This window comes from Phoenix dactylifera, chromosome 4 (assembly GCF_051530095.1).
Source record: "Phoenix dactylifera cultivar Ajwa chromosome 4, Ajwa_hap1_PhDact_Kaust_v1.1, whole genome shotgun sequence".
NCBI classification, from domain to species: domain Eukaryota; kingdom Viridiplantae; phylum Streptophyta; class Magnoliopsida; order Arecales; family Arecaceae; genus Phoenix; species Phoenix dactylifera.
This window is the reverse complement of record NC_143193.1, coordinates 6,872,311-6,891,224: the sequence shown is the minus strand read 5'-3', so window position 1 is coordinate 6,891,224 and position 18,914 is coordinate 6,872,311. Positions and strand designations below refer to the sequence as shown.

The 18,914-nt window shown below is 38.3% G+C and overlaps 1 long non-coding RNA gene across 2 annotated transcripts in view; it reads right to left on the bottom strand.

Moving 5' to 3' along the window:
* LOC120105339 (uncharacterized) overlaps window positions 1-18,914 on the bottom strand; it is a 71,625-nt gene that overhangs the window by 45,764 nt on the left and 6,947 nt on the right. Inside the window, exon 3 of one of the 2 annotated variants that reach the window (XR_016400195.1) lies at window positions 18,674-18,826. The exons of the other annotated variant lie outside the window; for it this stretch is intronic. This is a non-coding gene — a long non-coding RNA (uncharacterized LOC120105339). Of the gene's footprint in view, window positions 1-18,673; window positions 18,827-18,914 lie in introns of those variants that run through there. 2 annotated transcript variants of the gene reach the window in all.

Sequence of the window (18,914 nt, the reverse complement as noted above, 5' to 3'; positions counted from 1 at the left end):
CTCACAAGTCTTTGAAATAGAGGAAATGAAATCAATTTACAAAAGAAATCATTTCACAATTCAGATCCAATTTAACTACTCATAAAGGAGTATAATCAAGGCTACCACTCACAAGTCTTTGAAATAGAGGAAATGAAATCAATTTACAAAAGAAATCATTTCACAATTCAAATCCAATTTGACTACTTTTCCACCCCTTGTAATTCCTCTCAATGTTCCCTCAAATGCGTGCACAAGATAATCAAGTATGGAGAAACAAGATTATAGAGGAATCTACTACAATATCAATCAATATGCACAAGTGGAATCAATTCACACTTGGCGATATTCATGAAAATGAATTAAGGATGCTCATGGTGCAAAGTACATGACTCCCACTCACCTGCCAATCTGGCACAGCCCTGATACGCCTCTAGAACTTTATGGTAGGCAGTAGGGGACTTCCTCCTCTTGCTCCCTAGCTTCTTGCCCAACTGATATATGCATTTACAATACATTTAGTCTTGTATCAAGGGCCATAATCTACGTGCCAATCATAAATATAGGAAACTTTAATTGATTCAACTCCCCCTTTTTCTAAATCCTTTCCTTTTCCCTTTATTCATAATAATTAATCCTCAATTTACATGAATCATGATGCAAGAGTATCCCACACACACCTTGGACCAATACTTTAGGATCAAGGTGTGCGAAAGGATCGAATCCCTTCTAATCCAAAATTTTACTAAATCTTGGGTTGACCCCAACTTTGAGAGTCGACCCTCCCCCGCTTAGATCGATCCCAACTTACCCTGAGTCGACCCCAAGCACTGAGCCGAAAATCCCCATTCTCTGGGATTTTCTGAGAGAGTCGACCCTACCAGACTTGGGTCGACCCCACTCAACCCTGAGTCGACTCCGGCTTACTTTGAGTCGACCCAACACCACTTTTTTCATCTTTTTTATCTCGGATAAACAGTAACCCGGACCGACAGTGGGTCACTTCATCCCGATTTTGATCCACTTTCCGAACTTCAATTTTTATGAAATTTATACCCAATGTTCTACACTCATAGGGGTTTCCAAAATGGTAACATGCATCCCCATCGGAGGCCGATTGACCCCCGAAATAATTCACCGAAGTTGGGACTTCGACACAGTTTTTCCGTAGTGCCGGAAAAATTTGTCGAAATCCGATTCTTCCTCTTTTAACACCCTCTACAACTGTCATCTACCCTTTTCTACGGCATAAATTCTTTAAAATACTAGGTAGGGACGGGTATTTATCTTTTTCTTCTTGTGAAACTTGGGTCCTTGCGTAGAGGAGAAGGAGACCTACGTTTTTCCCTTCAGCTGGAAGTGCAACCGGGATCCCTTTTCTCCTCGAATCCCCTTCCTCTTCTTCTTTCTTCTTCTTCTTCTTCTCTTTTTCTTTTTTTTTCTCTCCTCTCTGTTTCACGCCTGAGACTCCCCCTCTCTGTCTCTCGGTTTCATTCCAAAAGCCACAGTAAACCCCCCTTTAAATCACATCAAAGCACTATTCACCCTTTGTTTAATATTATTAAATTTCCATTTTGCCCCTAACACTTCAACATATCTGCTGTTATGCCATTAACTTTTGATTCCTTCCAATTTTACCCTTGCCACTTCAACGCATCTACAACTATGCTATTATTTTTTGATTCCTTCCCATTTTGCCCCTTATATCAATTTAAAGGACTATTCTATCCCCTTTTTATATAAAAAAAAAATTTGGGGTTATTACATCCTCCCCCCCTTATATAAAATTCATCCTCGAATTTAAAAGAGTAAATTACCTGATTACTCAAAGAGGTGAGGGTATTTGCTCTTTATACTTTGCTCCGACTCCTAAGTGCATTCTTCAACATTGTGCCGGTGCCATTGGACCTTTACCATACATATTTTCTTATTTCTTAGCTTCCTGATCTGAGTATCAAGGATAGCTACAGGAAGCTCTTCATAAGAAAGGTCTTCCTCTACTGTAACTTCCTGCACTGACAGCATATGGAATGGATTTGGCACATACTTCCGGATCATAGATACATGAAATACTGAATGCACATGATTGAGGTTTGGAGGCAGTGCTAATCTGTAAGATACAATGCCAACCTTGTCTAATATCTCAAAGGGGCCAATGTATCTAGGACTAAGCTTGCCTCTCTTTCCAAACCTCATTATTCCTTTCATAGGAGAGATCTTTAGGAACACATGATTTTCCGTGCCAAACTGCACATCTCTCCTTCTGACATCTACGTAGCTCTTCTGCCTACTAAACACTGTCCTCAACCTTTCTTGTATCACTAACACCTTTTCTGATCAGTGCATCTACCACAACATTAGCTTTTCTCGGATGTGAGTAGAGCAGCAATACTACCAGAAGTTTTTCAACTCGGTGTATCTACCTCAACATTAGCTTTTTCCGGAGAGTAGTGTATAGACAAGGCATGATTTTTATCAATTCCAATCATCTTCCCTATCTCATATTGAGTTTCTTCTAGGTAAGAAGGTATTTTAAACTCTTATGATCAGTATACACCTTACAAGATTCATCAATACAGGGCCGAAGATATTTGTTCTGTATTGTTACCTTGTCCAATCCTTGATAACCTATACATAACCTCAAACTTCCATCTTCCTTCTTTACAAACAATACTAGAGTTCCTAAGATGACACACTAAGTCGAATGAAGCCTTTATCAAGCGATTCTTGCAACTTTTCCTTTAATTCTTTTATTTCAGTTGGAGCCATTCTATAGGGGGTTTTTGAAGATTGGTATGGTATTGGGAATCAAATCAATTGCAAATTCAATCTCTCTCTCTGGTGGCAAACCAGGAAGATCTTCTGGAAAAACATCAGGGTGTTCATTCATTACTGGAATATCCTCCAATTTGGTCTCCTTTCAGGTATCCATTACACAGGCTAAATAAGTCTTATACTCCTTTTCTAATGCCTTCCTAGCTTTCAGGGCAGAAATTAATGTTATGATGAATTACATTACACGGGTGCATCGCTTTGAAAGAAGAACCCTGGTTCTTCAGGTATCTAGAATATCACTCTTTTACTGTAGCAGTCAATATGAGTGTGGTACTGAGACCTCCAAGCTATTTCCAAAATGATGTCAAAATCTTGCATGTCAAGTTATATAAGATTTGTCGCTAACTCTCCTACCCCTATTTGAATTATGCAATTCTTGCACTAATGTCAACAATTACTGTTTTCTATAGGGGTGTAGGAACACACAGTGATTCTTCTAGTTCCTCAAGTATGCAGTGTAGTTATCTAAATAAACTAACTAAAATAAAGGAATGCATAGTGCCAGAATCGAACAAAATAGAGGGATCAATCAAGCTGACTGGTAATATACCTGTTACCACCCGGTCATTGGCACTAGCATCTTGGTGGGTCAGTGTAAAACTCGAGCATTACTTCTTGGCCTCTGGTCACCAGGTACAGGAGGTCTGAGCTCATTCCTCCTCTTGTATGGGCAATCACGTGCCAGGTGTCCGGTCCGCCCACAACTATAACATGCCCTCGCTCTCCTCATATAGGGCCCACTATGGGATCTGCTAGAGTAAGTGCGGGCTCTGGGATCTGCTATGGTGATATTGATGATTCCACTATGGGATCTGCTAGAATAATTGCGGACCCTGGGCTTCTCTTGAATTGGAGTGCTCCTGAAATCCCATGGCCTGCCACTCTGACTTCTATCTGATCTGGATCTCATCAGGTCAGCCCTTTCTCTATCAGATCTTTTCAATTCAGCCTCTACTCTCAAGGCTCTGTCCAAAATATCCATATAGTTGGTAATTAACTGTGAAGATGTCCGGGACCTGATCTCATGTCTAAGCCCTTGTTCGAACCGTTCAGATTATCGAACAATATGTCTTGCACTAGCTGACCAAATTTGAGTCAAATCAGACGGCTAATTTCTATGATATCAGAGTTTGATGCAGACTGTGCAGGGAATTAAAAATAGTAGTAAAGATTTATTTTTTTTTTTCAAAATAAAAATACTAACTACTAAGGTAAAAATTAAATCTAAAATTATACTAATAACTCAGCCGTTCCCCGGCAACGGCGCCAAAAACTTGGTGCAAAAATAAAACTGCTCTCCCAAATGCAGGAGAATCGCACAAGTAGTATAACTCGAAAGTCCGAGGTCGATTCCTCAGAAAACGATCTATGGATTATTAGCTTAATTTCAGATTAATTGATTCAATAAACTTGTGGATTAAGATGATGTTTTGCAAATAAAAAATAAATCAGTCAATAGAGAATCGAAGTTAGGATAGATTAAGATGGTGTAGAGATCCAGAATCTCCTTCGATAATATCAAATTCATGCAATAAATTCTATGATTCTGTTATTTTCTTTAAGAATTATAATCAGATAAAATTTAATTATGGAGTATGTTCTTGATAACATAAATTCTTTTTTTAAGCATTCAACGTGCCTTATAACGTCAACGATGAATCAAATAATCGAGGAAGACATGTATCAATAAGCATAAATCATAAAAAAATTTTCAACATATAAGAATCATGACATAATCAAAAGATAAATTATTTAAAGCAAAGGATTAGAATTTACATCATGAACTTGATACACCAAATGATCTCCCTTCACCCATCACCAAGGACTTTAGCTCATCATCTTCCTCTCTCTTTCTCACTCTTTTTTTTTTTTAATAACAGAAACAGGGCATCCCCTGTTTCTCTCTACTTCCTTTTTTTTCTTTTTCTTTCCACTCCAGCCGCCCAGCTCCTCTCTTCTTCTCTTTTAGAATCCCCCCAATGATCCCCCTCAGCCGAGAAGACCCTCTTCATATAGATCCCCAGAACCCATAAACCAGCGATGATCCCTTGATCGCGCATGGAGAGGAGCTGCTAACAGACGCCAAAGATCGTGCGTGGGATGCTGAGGACGCAGAGCGGATGCGGAGGGGTGATTTGCGGACGGCTGGGCTGATCACGGGTGCGGACAACGCGTAGATGGGTGCAGAAGATGCTCGCGGACGTTGATTGCTTCACGGGATGCTGGGACTTCGAAAGATTGCTCGCGGACGTTGATTGCGGAAGCTCTGAAACGGGGAAGAGGCAGACGCGGAAACGGAAGATTTGCAAGGAATTTGATGCGGGAGAATCACCATGGATGGCTGGATGGAGGCTGATTGTGAACTCTGGAGCATCGTGGACGGTTGGGATGGCTGAGACGCGGATCCGGAAGCACGGGAGCCGATCGCAGTTGAGGACGACATGCGGATGCTGCTGGGAGGCGGACGGACGCAGGCGGAGGAGGTGGGCGGATGGCTGGGCGTTGATCACGGACGGCTTGGGACGTTTCACGGCTACCCGGGACGGATCGCGATCGCGGTAGCTGGAGCTGGAGCGTGTGAGGCGCAGGGTGAGCGGACGGGTTGCTGGGAAGCTCCACGGGCGGAAGATGAGGGCCTTGATTGCGGGATCTGGATGAGGGGTTGCGGGAGATCAAATCACAGATCCGTTGCGGGCTTTTGGATCCTCCCGGATGATGAAATTAGACCCTTAGTGGATCCATCTTGTGTTGCCTCCGGATGGCTGCCATGTGTCCCTCGGGTGCAAGTGTGCTTGACCAGGTTCAATTCTATTCCAGTGTAATCAGGCTTGAAGTCAACCAAATGCACATTTAAACTCTGATTTACGATAATCTGTGCCAAATAAAATATAAAATTAATGCAGCCCTTTTATCATTATTTGTTAGTAATAAAATTAATTTAAGCAACGTGTATAACGCACTTTTGTGCTCTCATCACCATCACAGTCAATATTTTTGACCAATTTAAATTGATTCGATCCACTATACTTTCGCTACACAACTCTGATCAATATCCTCTGAATTTATTAATTGACTTTCTGTCAAAATGTAAATCTTGATTGTAAACTGAATGATATAAAATTTTGTCTCAAGTAGAGCCAAAAAGAACTCTTAAGTCTCATCCCCAAATATATTTTACAGAATTGTATATGACTCATAAAATAACATATAGAAAAACCTTATGCTCCATAGTATAATCCTATACTTAATCCTGACTCACCCTATTGCTCTGACAGGACTCTTCTTAACCTTTGCTCTGATACCACTTCTTGTCACGACCCCCGCCCCGTTCCCGGCGGGCCGCCGCGACGGTCCTAGGGTGCGGGTAGGCATAAGGCCACTAGCCACCACATAGAACCCTACTACCTATCAATCATCAATAAATTCTGAAAAATTTTGGCATGATGCATGCATAAAATGATCACCTTTCCTATGGTAACCTGTCAGGATTATCTCATTACATACAACAACACTACCTGTCAGAGCAGCAATCACATAACCTGTCACATAATGAACCTGGACAATATATATCAATACATCATCACAGGCATATAACTCATCTGTATAAAAATCTGGTTCCCATTCCATCCATGGTCAAACCCATATCCACAACAGGATCTATGACTGTAACTATACACTATATACAACAGAAGGTTTTTAATACACTAAAAGGGTATAACCTCTATCTACATTATACTATACTATGGAGCGGCACAGCTAGCAGGCAACCACTAATCCTGCTCCTCTCTATACAATACCTGCCCTGCAATCAAAAATATCAAACTGGGGAGTGAGTATATGAATACTCAGTGAGTGGAGTAGAGAGTACTATGCACATGAGACAAGATATGATCATGGCTCGAGGTGAAATCTCAAGATTATATATGAGCAGTCATCAATAATAGGATACACATAACTCAACAAAGGAAATATGGAGTAAATCATCACAATCACAATCAACTCATCTGGAGCATATATAGAATAATCAAATAAGTATGTATGATAACGTGAATATGCTCAATAGGTCATAGTACTCATCTGGCCCTTGTTCGAAATCCGATTCTTCCTCTTTTAACACCCTCTACAACTGTCATCTACCCTTTCTATAGCATAAATTCTTTAAAATAGTAGGTAGGGACGGGTATTTACCTTTTTCTTCTTGTGAAACTTGGGTCCTTGCGTAGAGAAGAAGGAGACCTACGTTTTTCCCTTCAGCTGGAAGTGCAACCGGGATCCCTTTCCTCCTCGAATCTCTTTCCTCTTCTTCTTTCTTCTTCTTCTTCTTCTTCTCCTCTTTTTCTTTTTTTTTTCTCTCCTCTCTGTTTCACGCCTGAGACTCCCCCTCTCTGTCTCTCGGTTTCATTCCAAAAGCCACAGTAAACTCCCATTTAAATCACATCAAAGCACTATTCACCCTTTGTTTAATATTATTAAATTCCCATTTTGCCCCTAACACTTCAACATATCTGCTGTTATGCCATTAACTTTTGATTCCTTCCAATTTTATCCTTGCCACTTCAACGCATCTACAACTATGCTATTATCTTTTGATTCCTTCCCATTTTGCCTCTTATATCAATTTAAAGGACTATTCTATCCTCTTTTTATATAAAAAAAAAAATTTGGGGTTATTACAACATAATAGAATGGAGAAAAAGGATTCATGTAGTCGATCCCAACTAGTTTGGGATTAAGGCTTAGCTGGTTTGAGTTGAGTTTTATAAATTTTAAATTACAATTAAAATATTGTAAAATGACTATCACAACAATTTGCTTTAAAAAAATACCACAAATAACATGAATAGGAATTTGTTAAGACAAAATCAGCATTTTATCTTATTTTTTCTTTTATGCTTACAAAAGAACCGGTCGGTACATGCATAGACATGTGCATATATATGTGTGTGCGTGCGGGCATGTATCCATATATGTGTACATATAATCGAGCCAAGTTTCAGATTTTAGGTGTGAATTTATCTAAACCTAAATGTAATTTAGAACGCAACCTCAATCAAATTATTTAGCTCAACTTTCATATGCAAATCTCATATTTTGGGTTGATTTCGACCAAGTTAGATGGTTATCGGTCTGCATTGACGCCGTTGAGTGAAGTTATTCAGAGTTTTCCTTGCTTTAGTCCATCATATATTCTACTATTAAACTCAAACTCTTAGGCATCCCCTTTATGAAGCTCCGATTAATTGGGTTGCAAAATTTATTTTCCGATAACACTCTAGATGTCACTTGCATTCAACTTTTCCTCCCTATTAGACTCTAGTTATTGGTGAACACATGACTGCACATGAAAAGGACAACCTGACAATGGGATGCTGGTCAAGACTATATGTGAATGTTGCTTGAAGGTTGGATAATATAAAGTTATCCAGCTAACTAGCTAAGCCCCACTCAAAAAGTGGTGGCTAAATTTTTTCAATCAACAAGGAAAAATATACTCTTTTTCTCCTTCTCCTTATGTACTTTTTCGTTTTTTCCATAACTTTATCGCACTAATCATGGGATACCAACCAAAATCAATTGTTGAAGTTATTCAATTGGTGGTTAGTTATTCGGCGTCCAAAATGCAACCCAAAAGTGATGAGAAAAAAGATAATTTGCACTTATTTTTCGATATAAAAAAGAGTTCCTGATAAAAGAAAAATCAAATAAAAATAAACTAAAAGTTTGAAGATAGAAGAGATGGAAACTAGATAGTTATACAAGGGTTAAAATCATATGATAGAGAATTCGACTATGCTTTCTTAAAAAGCAAATTGCACAAATTTAAAAATTTTTAATTATAAACAGGATCATAGCCAGCCATCATTTCTCACGTGGATGGCACGTGCATCAAGTGCTAGCTAACACACAACAATAAATCCTGCGCTTTCCCCATCAAAATGGGGTTGGAGCAGGCAGAAAGGACGATCCAAGATCGTGTTGTTGGGGGAAATGGGTCGACTTAGAACGTGTAGTGCTTCCTCCAGCCCTTTTCAGCCGCTGCCATTCTGATTTCTGACGTACCTCTCATTGCCTTGTATTTCTTACTGCCCTGAGCCTCTCTGTAAGTACTCTTAAGTAGCCCAACAAAACAACCCATTAGGCTAAGCTAAACATTTTAGTTCGCATCCAATTTGATGTCTTTGGAGAATAGGAACACTTTGGGCTTTTAGCTTGAGGAAGGAGATTCCATTCCTTCACACATTTACCCCATCATGATGCCTTAACCATAAGGAAAGTTCTCAGTGCACGCTTAAGCAGCTCCAGAGGCTAACACAACAATGGCACTGTTAACATAATAAAAGCTTGTGGCTCTGGTGGACCTGGTGATTGGTCCTTGTCACTCACCACACAACCAAAGCAAGTTGGAACTTTCCGACATTACATTGAAGGCCTCAGAGAGCGAGAGAGGGAGAGGGAGAGAGATCCAGAAAGAGGAAGAAGAAAAGCAGGGAGAGATCTCCAGCAAGAGGAGATGGCAAAGCCTGCCATGAGTCCCACCCTGAAGAAGAGTATGATCTCAGTGGCAATGCTGCTCCTCTTTGCCTCAAGGAAGAGCATTGGAGGGGATGTGGTGGTGAAGATGGGGTGCTCTGGGAAATTAGGGGACTGCCTTTGGGAGAAAGGAAAGGAGATGGAGATGGAGTCGGAGACTAGCAGAAGAGTATTATGGGCTGCCCACAAGAAGTACATCAGCTATGAGGCTCTCAAGAGGGATGTGGTGCCTTGCTCCAAGCCTGGGGTTCCCTACTACAACTGCCGTGCCCTTCCCAAGGCCAGTCCCTACAGTAGGGGCTGCGAAGCCATCTCAGAGTGCAGGGGAGGATAAATCTAATGATTCATGGAGAAACTGAGAGGAAGTTGATTCACTTGTGTTTCTTCTGCTTTGCTTGGAATGTAATAAAGTTATTATGGTAGTGTAATCATGTTTTTACTCATTTTCTCAAGAATCATGATCATATATTTTTTTAAGTTTGATTCGCAGACATAATGTCAAGCATGATCTTTATGATGTCTGGTTTTGGATTTCATTTTTGACAATGGCTTCCAATCATGATACATTGCTGGCATGGTCTGAGTCGAGTGGAGTACAGCTGTTTGCAAAGAGAGATTCCCCTGAAGGAGTGGAACAAAGCCAAACAGCACACCACTGAGCCAACTCTGGGAGATCTCATATCCAGCCAAAATAATCGTACTCATGGCAATGGCATCCTTCAAAGCATGTGAGCCTTGGACCCAAATGTAGCTAGATGCCTAATCAATTACAATTCATCATGCATGATTATTTTGAACTTAAGACCTGGTTGGATTAATGTCAAATTCAGCTAAGTTGGACTTCTGCAGTCAAAATTTCCTGGATAAATTAACTCGAATTAGATCCTCAAAAACCCCTCTTATTTAAGTCCAAATTATTCTAGTTTTTGACAGATTACTGGATTTCTGGTTATAAGTCTAAGTTGTTTTAGCATTTGCAATGGATTGGCTGAATCTGTTGGTTTAATAGGTTGGCTCAGTATTCACATTGACAAAATCATGCTTTGTCATATGCACCTTTCAAAATATTGATGTTTTTGCAATCCGACAGAGAAAGAAACTTGTTGTTTGAGGATTTTGGCTGCACGTTGGTTTAGCAATGGAGCAGCCTGGCCTAAGTAGCTCGAAAGGGTGAAGGCTCTGGAATCGAGCTCAAGATTTAGAGCCTTAGGTCCATGAAAACCAAAAATTTAGGGGCCTTGTGAATTGAGGGATGGGACGAGCTAAACGAAAAGCAAATGGGGCTAAAAGGAAAGACCCTTGGAATTTTAACTAAAAATTAGAAAAATATATATTATTAAATTCATATATGTGGCTTTTCCTATTTTAAAGCCAAGACAAATCTTAAATCAACTAAGAATTTTTAAAATATTTCTCCATCAATACTATGACTCTTCGTTAAATCCAAAAACCATGCGAAGATTTTTTAAAAATGATTTGAACTCAAGAATAATTTTATTTTACAACTTCAAGCCCGATTTTTGACTCCTATGATGACCATATTAGCTAGAAGTTATAATAGGAAACTTCGAAATTTGAACCTCCATGCCCTAAATAGATATGTAAAACTAAAGTTATGCCTCTAGTAAGGCAGTTGACTCGAAAGTCTAGAAATTAACAATCTTAATCCTTGTAGAGAATTTAATTTGCATCAACAGGACTGAGTTTTAATCCTATCATGCTGCATTAACACCCATCACTGTAAATTAACATGCAGGTTTGTTTCTAGCTCTTGCTCCTACATATTGATGCTTAATGTTGTCTTTACAAATTCACGTCCTTAAGAATGATCATAGCGTTTCTCTTAGATCAATTTCTAATGATGGAATGAACTTTAATGTAAAATATGTCTAGTGTGAAAATTAGATAATAATATTTCTAAATATGTTTTGAAAACTAATAATATGATTAGATGATGAGTATTTGATGGTTCTAATGTTTTCCTTTGAGAGTACTCTCTTAGGGCACATTTGGTGTTTCTTCTAAAAACCAAAGCTAAAATTGTAATAAGTTCGTCTACAACCTATAAAGTAAAATAGTATGTTCTAAAAAAATTGTTATTTAGTACCTGAGGAGTGCTGCTTTGAGAAGTAGAAGTCAAAAAAATATTTTTGGAAAAGTTAAAAAACTGACTTCTAACTTCTCTGAAAAGTGCTGCCATTTGACAATTTCCACTTGTTCTAGTCGCTTCTTTGATGGCAATAGAAGTTTAAGTTAACAATGGAAGACCTCAAATAGAAGTTGAAAGTTTAGTAAGTTGCACATGAAGAAGCTTTTACACTTGGTTAGACTTGGATTCTGTAACACCATAACTTACATACTATTCTTTCTTAAATATTAAAATTGAAAAGCTTGTACACGAATTGAAGTACACATGTTTGCAAATGTCCACTTAAATTTAAAACGTGGAGGCTTGACCTTATTGTCTATTTAAAGGTTGATATGGTGTATATTTGTCAACCTGATCTCAATCTTGGCCAAGATACTTGACCTTGGTATTGTCTAAAGTGCTTGACCTTAGGTTAACCGAAGTAACATTCTGGCCGAACCGAGCAACGAAGAAGAGCCACGTATCTCCCATTTAAGTCTATTTAAAGAAAGTTAATCCCCATTAAGAGTATGGCCAGTGGCAGTTCTGCTAGCTCGGCCATTATTGCATAATTGGAAAGGTTGTTACAACATGCGTGACCTAGCAGCCGTTATCGAGTAGTTAAGACACGTCCTACTAATCTTGATAATGGACGCCAACCCTTTCCTATATAAGGAGACAAATGAAGTACCTTTAGGCAAGTTCTTTTCTCCATTCTCTCTCCTAAACTTCTACATCTCTCTCGAACTCTTCCTATTTTTCTAAAATATATTAGACTTAAGCATTGGAGGGTACCCCATCGAACAAACCGGCAAGAGGACCTCTTTTCCTATTTTCAGATTGACCAAGTGTCATTCTGCTCGAGCTCAAGTTCATTTGTTATCAGTAGCTTTCATCAACTCTCCAGCCTATCTTCCAAGCTCGGCGCTTCGATACCCACCTCAAGTCTTCACCTTGGTCAATTACTGACCTCGGCTCTTCAATTCGAATTCTAGGGGCAACACATTGGTACTAAAGGAAGGGTCATTGATCCCTATTTGGAAGCTTGAGAGATATCTGAGTTTTTAGCCATGAAGTTGAGAAGGACTCAAGATGCACCTACTGCTTCTCAATGGGAGGTTCACCCCAAATTTGATGCCACCCAATAGAGTCTTCAACAAGCACCTCCACCTCAGCATCCATTAGCAGCACTTGCCATCACTACCGAATAGTTTAATCTGCACATGCAGTAGGTGCAAACATTAACAACAGCTATCCAAAGCCTGCAGCACGTGATAGCCAACCAAGAGTGAGTAAATGAGCCGAATCCATCTCTAGCTCCAGTTCCGTCCAGCCATCATTCTCATCCTCAGAGTCTAGGACAAACACAATAGAGTTATCATTCTTGACCAAGAAGTCTTAAGTGAGATGACAAACATCATTCTCCTAGCCCATACTTCGCAAAGATTCTACTCCGGGTCACTCCTCCCCTCTTCAATCAGAAAGAATTTTCAGGTGGAAAGCCGACCTCAATCGGAAGATCAAGGAGATAGATCGTCAGATTGAAGCTCTAAGAGAGAGAACTTCCAAGCTCGAGGATGACCTGGACTTCACTTTGGAGCCATCTTTTTCGTCAAAGATTATGGAGGAACCGCTTCTATCTCAATTCAAAATGCACCAACTAGAGTCATACGATGGCACCTCGAATTCTTTGGATTATCTGGAGAGTTTCAAAGCTCTCATGATGCTTCAAGGTTCTACCGGCACTGTGTTGTACCGAGTGATCCCTGCTATGCTCTAAAAGGTGGCTTAATTATGTTATTCGGTCCTTCAGCTGGGCTCTATTCTTTTATTTGAGTAGCTCCACCGACTATTTACAGCCTATTTCATCAGCAGCAGGAGGAAGGCTGGGGTTCTGAGACACATTTTGTTGTGAAGCAAAGGGAGGGAAAGTCCCTTAGAGACTTTGTTAGCCGTTTCAGTGTGGCTATGTTGTAGATTTGCAATTTGAACCAATCGGTCTCGATATCCACTATGAAGAGCGAACTGAGACTATCCCATTTCTTTTTTTCCTTGGAGAAAAAGTTTCCCAAAGACATCGTCAAGCTTCTCACCTGAGTTGGGAAGTACAAAAATGCCAAGGAGGTGATGGCAACTCGATGCAAGTCAGTCGAGGATAAAACCGAAAAAAAGAATAAGAGAAGCAAGAAAAAAATGGATGAGCCAAAGAGGAAGTCCTAAAGAGATGAAGGAAGCTTGCGCCGGCCGAAGAGTCTATCTCGAAAGTTTGAGAGATATACATCTCTCAATACACTTAGGGCCCAAATTCTTATGAAGATCAAAAGCTAAAGCTATGTGAAGTGGCCTCGAAGGATGAAGGCATTGGAAAATAAGAGGGATAAGAGAAAATATAATGAGTTTCATCAAGACCACGGCCATGACACCAGAGAGTGTCTTCAATTGAAGGACGAGATCAAGGCCCTAATCCGACAAGGGCACCTTAATCGTTGCGTTAATGATTAGTAAGATCAAGATGGAGCTAATCAGGACTAGCCAATAGTAAGAGTGATAATGCCATCTCTAGAGGCCTTGGCTGGTGGTTTCAGCTTGTCAAGGACCCATGGTCAAGACAGCCAAGCAGAGAATGCAACACCAAAGTGATAACAAATTTGGAAAGTCATCTCTTTCACCGATGCTAATTTGAAGGGAGTTCAAACCCTACATGATGATGTTATAATTTTTCTTACCATTGCAAATTATGATATAAGAAAAAATTTAGTAGATAATGAAAGTTTGACAAATTTATTATTCTATGATACCTTTCAAAAGGTGAAGTTGCCTATAGAATAGGCTGAAGAGACTTGACTCTCCTCATCATTTTTTTGGGAGATCCTATTCCTATAGAAGGCATCATCAATCTTTCAGTCACTGCTAGACATGAACCTCAACAAGCAACTACGAAGCTAGATATCTGGTGGTTAAAGTCCCCTCTGCTTGCAATATAATTTTAGGTTGGTCTGGTTAAATACCTTCCAAGCTATAGTGTCGACCTACTACTTGTTGATAAGATTCTCTAGAAAGCATGGAGTTAGCGAAGTCCAAGGTGATCAAACCATGGCTCGACAGTGTTACATGGCAACACTCCTAGGAAACAACCATTATCGAAACACTCTCTATTGAAAGCTTGAACATTTGGGACGAGTTGAATGAACGGCGAGGAGAACCAATTGAGGAGATCATTCCTATTTGTCTCAATGAAGGTGATGTGAGCTAAATAGTTCAGATCAGCTCACAGCTAGACGAAATGATCCAAACTCAGCTCACAACTAGACGAAATGATCCTCATCAGCTTGCTTCAAGTCAATGCATATGTCTACGCCTGGTCGGCCTCTAACATGCTAAGTATAAGTCCTTGTTGTTCACAAGCTCAATGTAGACCCAACGCTCTAACCTATGCGGTGAAAGAAGAGGAGCTGTACCCTGGAGAGACAATAGATGATTGACGGAGAGGTTGAAAGCTTCTAAACGATAGCTTTATCCACAAGGTCAACTATCTTTATTGGCAAGTATCTTGGTGAAGAAGGCCAATGGAAAATGGCAGCTCGATCAAGCTGGACTTGGCAAGACTTGAATATACCTAAATCATATTATATATATACTCTCACCACAAATAGGACAAGCAAATTCATAAAATAAATATAATAAAATTTTGAGAATAAGAAATATTTTCTTAAAAATAAAAAGTATCAATTTTATTCCTTAAATTAGTTTCCACCAATATTTTGATAAGTTTTTCAATATTAATGCTTATAATTTATACTTTTCTAAGAATAAGTATTACAAATATCATTGTTTACAAGATGAAAATTAGCTAATAAGGATTTATCTAGCCTCGGCATAGTGTTCCTTGATCATGCAAGTAACAATGTTTAGTTTGTACAAACTCCAGATTCATTTCAAAAGAATTTCACATTATCTTATATTTTTTCTAATTATATATAAGCTAGGGGTGTTAATGAGCAATTGGAGCTTAGCATATGAGAAAAGCTAGAATCAAGCTTTTAGTTTGAAGCTAATCAAACCAAACTTGAACCAACAAACAAGCTCATGGCCCTAGCTCGATCAAGTTCAAGTCAGCAAGTATCTAAATCATATTATATACATACATACATACATTCTTACATTGGTGTATTCTTTTATTTTTTGGATTAGTTTAATGTTAAGTTAGAGCCGAAACAACCTTGGAACTAATTTTGAGAGCAAGAACCGAGCTCACACTTAGCTCGAACCAAGCTTGATTTAGTCTTGGGTTGATTTCATTTTGAATTAGGATTATCAAGCTGATCAAGTAGGCTCATATCCAATTCTATTCAAAATTAAGCTCAAATTGAGCTCAAAATAATGATAAACAAATCAAGCTCGATCTTGAAATTTAAGCTCAAAATTAATTTCAAACCAAGGTTGATTGTACAGAAGGTTGATCAAGCTCAACTCGATTATACCCTTAGTATGAGCCTCTCGGTTTCCAACTATATAGAGCACTCCCTAACTTTTTTATATAGATTAAAGGGGCAAAACTACTATATTAAGGAGAATGCTTAGAGGTAGGTCATGCAAAGTCCAATTTTGTAGTCTGAAGCCATAATTCATCTGCTGCTTTTCCCTTGAGCATCCTTTCTGGAAGGGGGAAAAAAGTTGGGGGGTTAAAATACTTGAGTTCCTTTTTTCCATACTCCACTAGATTGTCGAAGCCAACATAACTAGTTAATTCTTTCAATCTCCACACTCCCAAGCAAGAAATTAAAGAACCATGCCATCCCACTAACTTCATCTTTATTTTGGAAATTTCCAAATTTTCATGTGAACTAAAATCTCATGTCCATCTATATATATATATATATATATATATATATATATATATTTATATATATATAGTCCACACACACACGCATATATATATATATATATATAGCCATGTCTGTCTCTTTCCCAAATTTGCTTCAAATATCTTTTTCCACCACCTGTTGGCCGGCCTAATATGACCAGCTACAGATCTTAAATTCATAGACAGCTCTAGGTCTTAGGATTGGGGGATGCATTAGTTGACTGGATCAAGCTCTTTTAGTGGAATAGATTATGATTTCAGTTTAGAGGTTATATAACGAATTTTTTCAGAAGTTATCTGTGGATTAGGATGAAATGCTATTAGATCTCGATTAATATTTTTCACCTATTATCCAAGTTTGTTAATGGTCCTACAAACATTTTCGGAGAAGGGGACAAGCTGCAGATTTCATGACCGGTTTAGCAAATTTTGTTCATGATGACATGGTTTGGACCTCGGTTTTTCCCTCTAGGTTGGATGTTCAGTGTTCTTGTACAAGCCCATTCCTCAGGTTCTACTAATTTCTTTAGATTGTGAATAAGCCGAAGTCCTTGGCCCACTAAAATAGGGGGGAAAAAGAAAAGAAAAGAAAAGCTATTAGAGCTCGAAGAAAATTTGTACTAATGGGAGTTTAAGGTGTTTGAAGTTTGAAAGAAGTCTGGCCATGCAAAAATATTTCAATATATTGTTAATATATAATAAAGAAAAAGTAAAAGAAAATTTTAAAAGAAAAAAATAAAAGTAAGCCATGTGGTGACACAGTCATAGTGGTATTTGTGATCTCTGAGTTTAGGAAAGCAATTTAGATAGATAGGAACTATTAAAATAGAGGATAACGCTAAGTTTATTCAATAATCTCCCTAAAATGGGAGTTTACACCCATTTTGCAACTTTTTTTGCCTGCTGATGTATAGGGCATTCAGTTTTTGAGACTGCAACTTTGTTTCTGGTTTGCCAGCTTTTGTACGCAAAAAAAAAAAAAGGTTTTTTTAAAAAAAAATTACTATTAGTATTTCAATGAGTTGGAGGCTTTCAATTTAACAATCTTAGCACAATAAATTTCCAACCATTTCCCTTCATATAGTGGTAAAAATTATCGAGATTTATCAAGATTTGAGGTAGCTTCTGTATAGCAATAAATTTATTGTCGTGGTAAATATTATCAATTGATAAATTTTGTGATGATTTTAGATCTGATTTTGATTTTATTGGTGTCATATTATGTTTGTGTCATAACTATCCATATTCTCTTTGATCTCCTCCAAAATGAGCCATTGAATATGTGAATGGATGCAATCCCAAGGTACAGGCATCAAATGTTATCCATGCACCTATAAGCAAGCGTGCTTGCAAGGAACCAAATGCCATGAATAAAAATAATATGGGGCAGGCACTACAGAATATCTTATAGGATGGAGCTCTTATTTTACCATATTTTTTCTAGCACCTATCTTAAAGAAAAAAAATCAAAAGTCAAATAATAATAAAACTTCTGCAATTGATAGAGTCTGTCAATCTCATAATTTTAAAAAAACCAAATGTAAAATGATTAATTGCTTGGTGTGTATTATTTGGCCATATAGTGTATACTGATAAAAAACATGCTCTGAAAATTATGTATCGACTTACTTGAAAGTGTGTACTGAATCACTACTAGGTGTGTATCAAATAAGCTTGCAGTATGTATCAGAAAGTATACGAGTGTGTATCACTGATCATCTATTATGTATTGGTGAATATGATATTCTGAAAACTGTGTATTAATTTACTTAGAAGTATGTATTAGGTTGCTAGATGACTAATTTGTTAAATGTGTATCATCTAACCGTATATTGTGTACTAGTAATACCAAATTCTATATTAATTTACCTAAATGTATGTATTGACTTGATAAATAACTAATTTACTTGGTCATGTAGTATGTACTGCAATTTCTTTTCTTTTTTTTGGTTTTATTTTAATCGTGGAACCGACGATTCCATTAGTAGAAATAATCTATGACTTTCAGATTTTTTTCTCTAAAGATACACACTAAAAAAATATAAGAAAATAGAAAGCTCGCCCCATATATTTTTTCTTTCGTGTCTGCCCATATGATTTTTGTTCAAATGGGTTAATTCCATTAAGGCTCAGGAAAAAGAAGGCATTCCCCACCTAATTGTTAATTCCATCTACAGTACTAGGTTATCAATCCACATACTGTCACGCCCCGAACCCACCTCCGGCACGTGACCAGCCGCATGAGCCCTAGAGCAATGCCCTAAAGATCATGCAAGGCCTAAGATAAACAACAATTCCAATAATTCCATAAATGCCAAAATTAATGATTAATAAAATTAAATCAAATCCAACCAAAATGTACTGATTTATTACATAATTTTCCAATGTCCATAAACAAAAGATAGATTAACTCCTATCTATCCAGCAATCAGACTCCATGCTGATCTCATTTCTCGTCCCACCCATTGATCTCTACAAATCCAGTGCCTCTGAAAAAGAAAGTAAATGTAGTATGAGCTTTTCCAGCCCAGTAAGAATCCCAACAACCACACACAGTAATTATGATAAAATGATCAA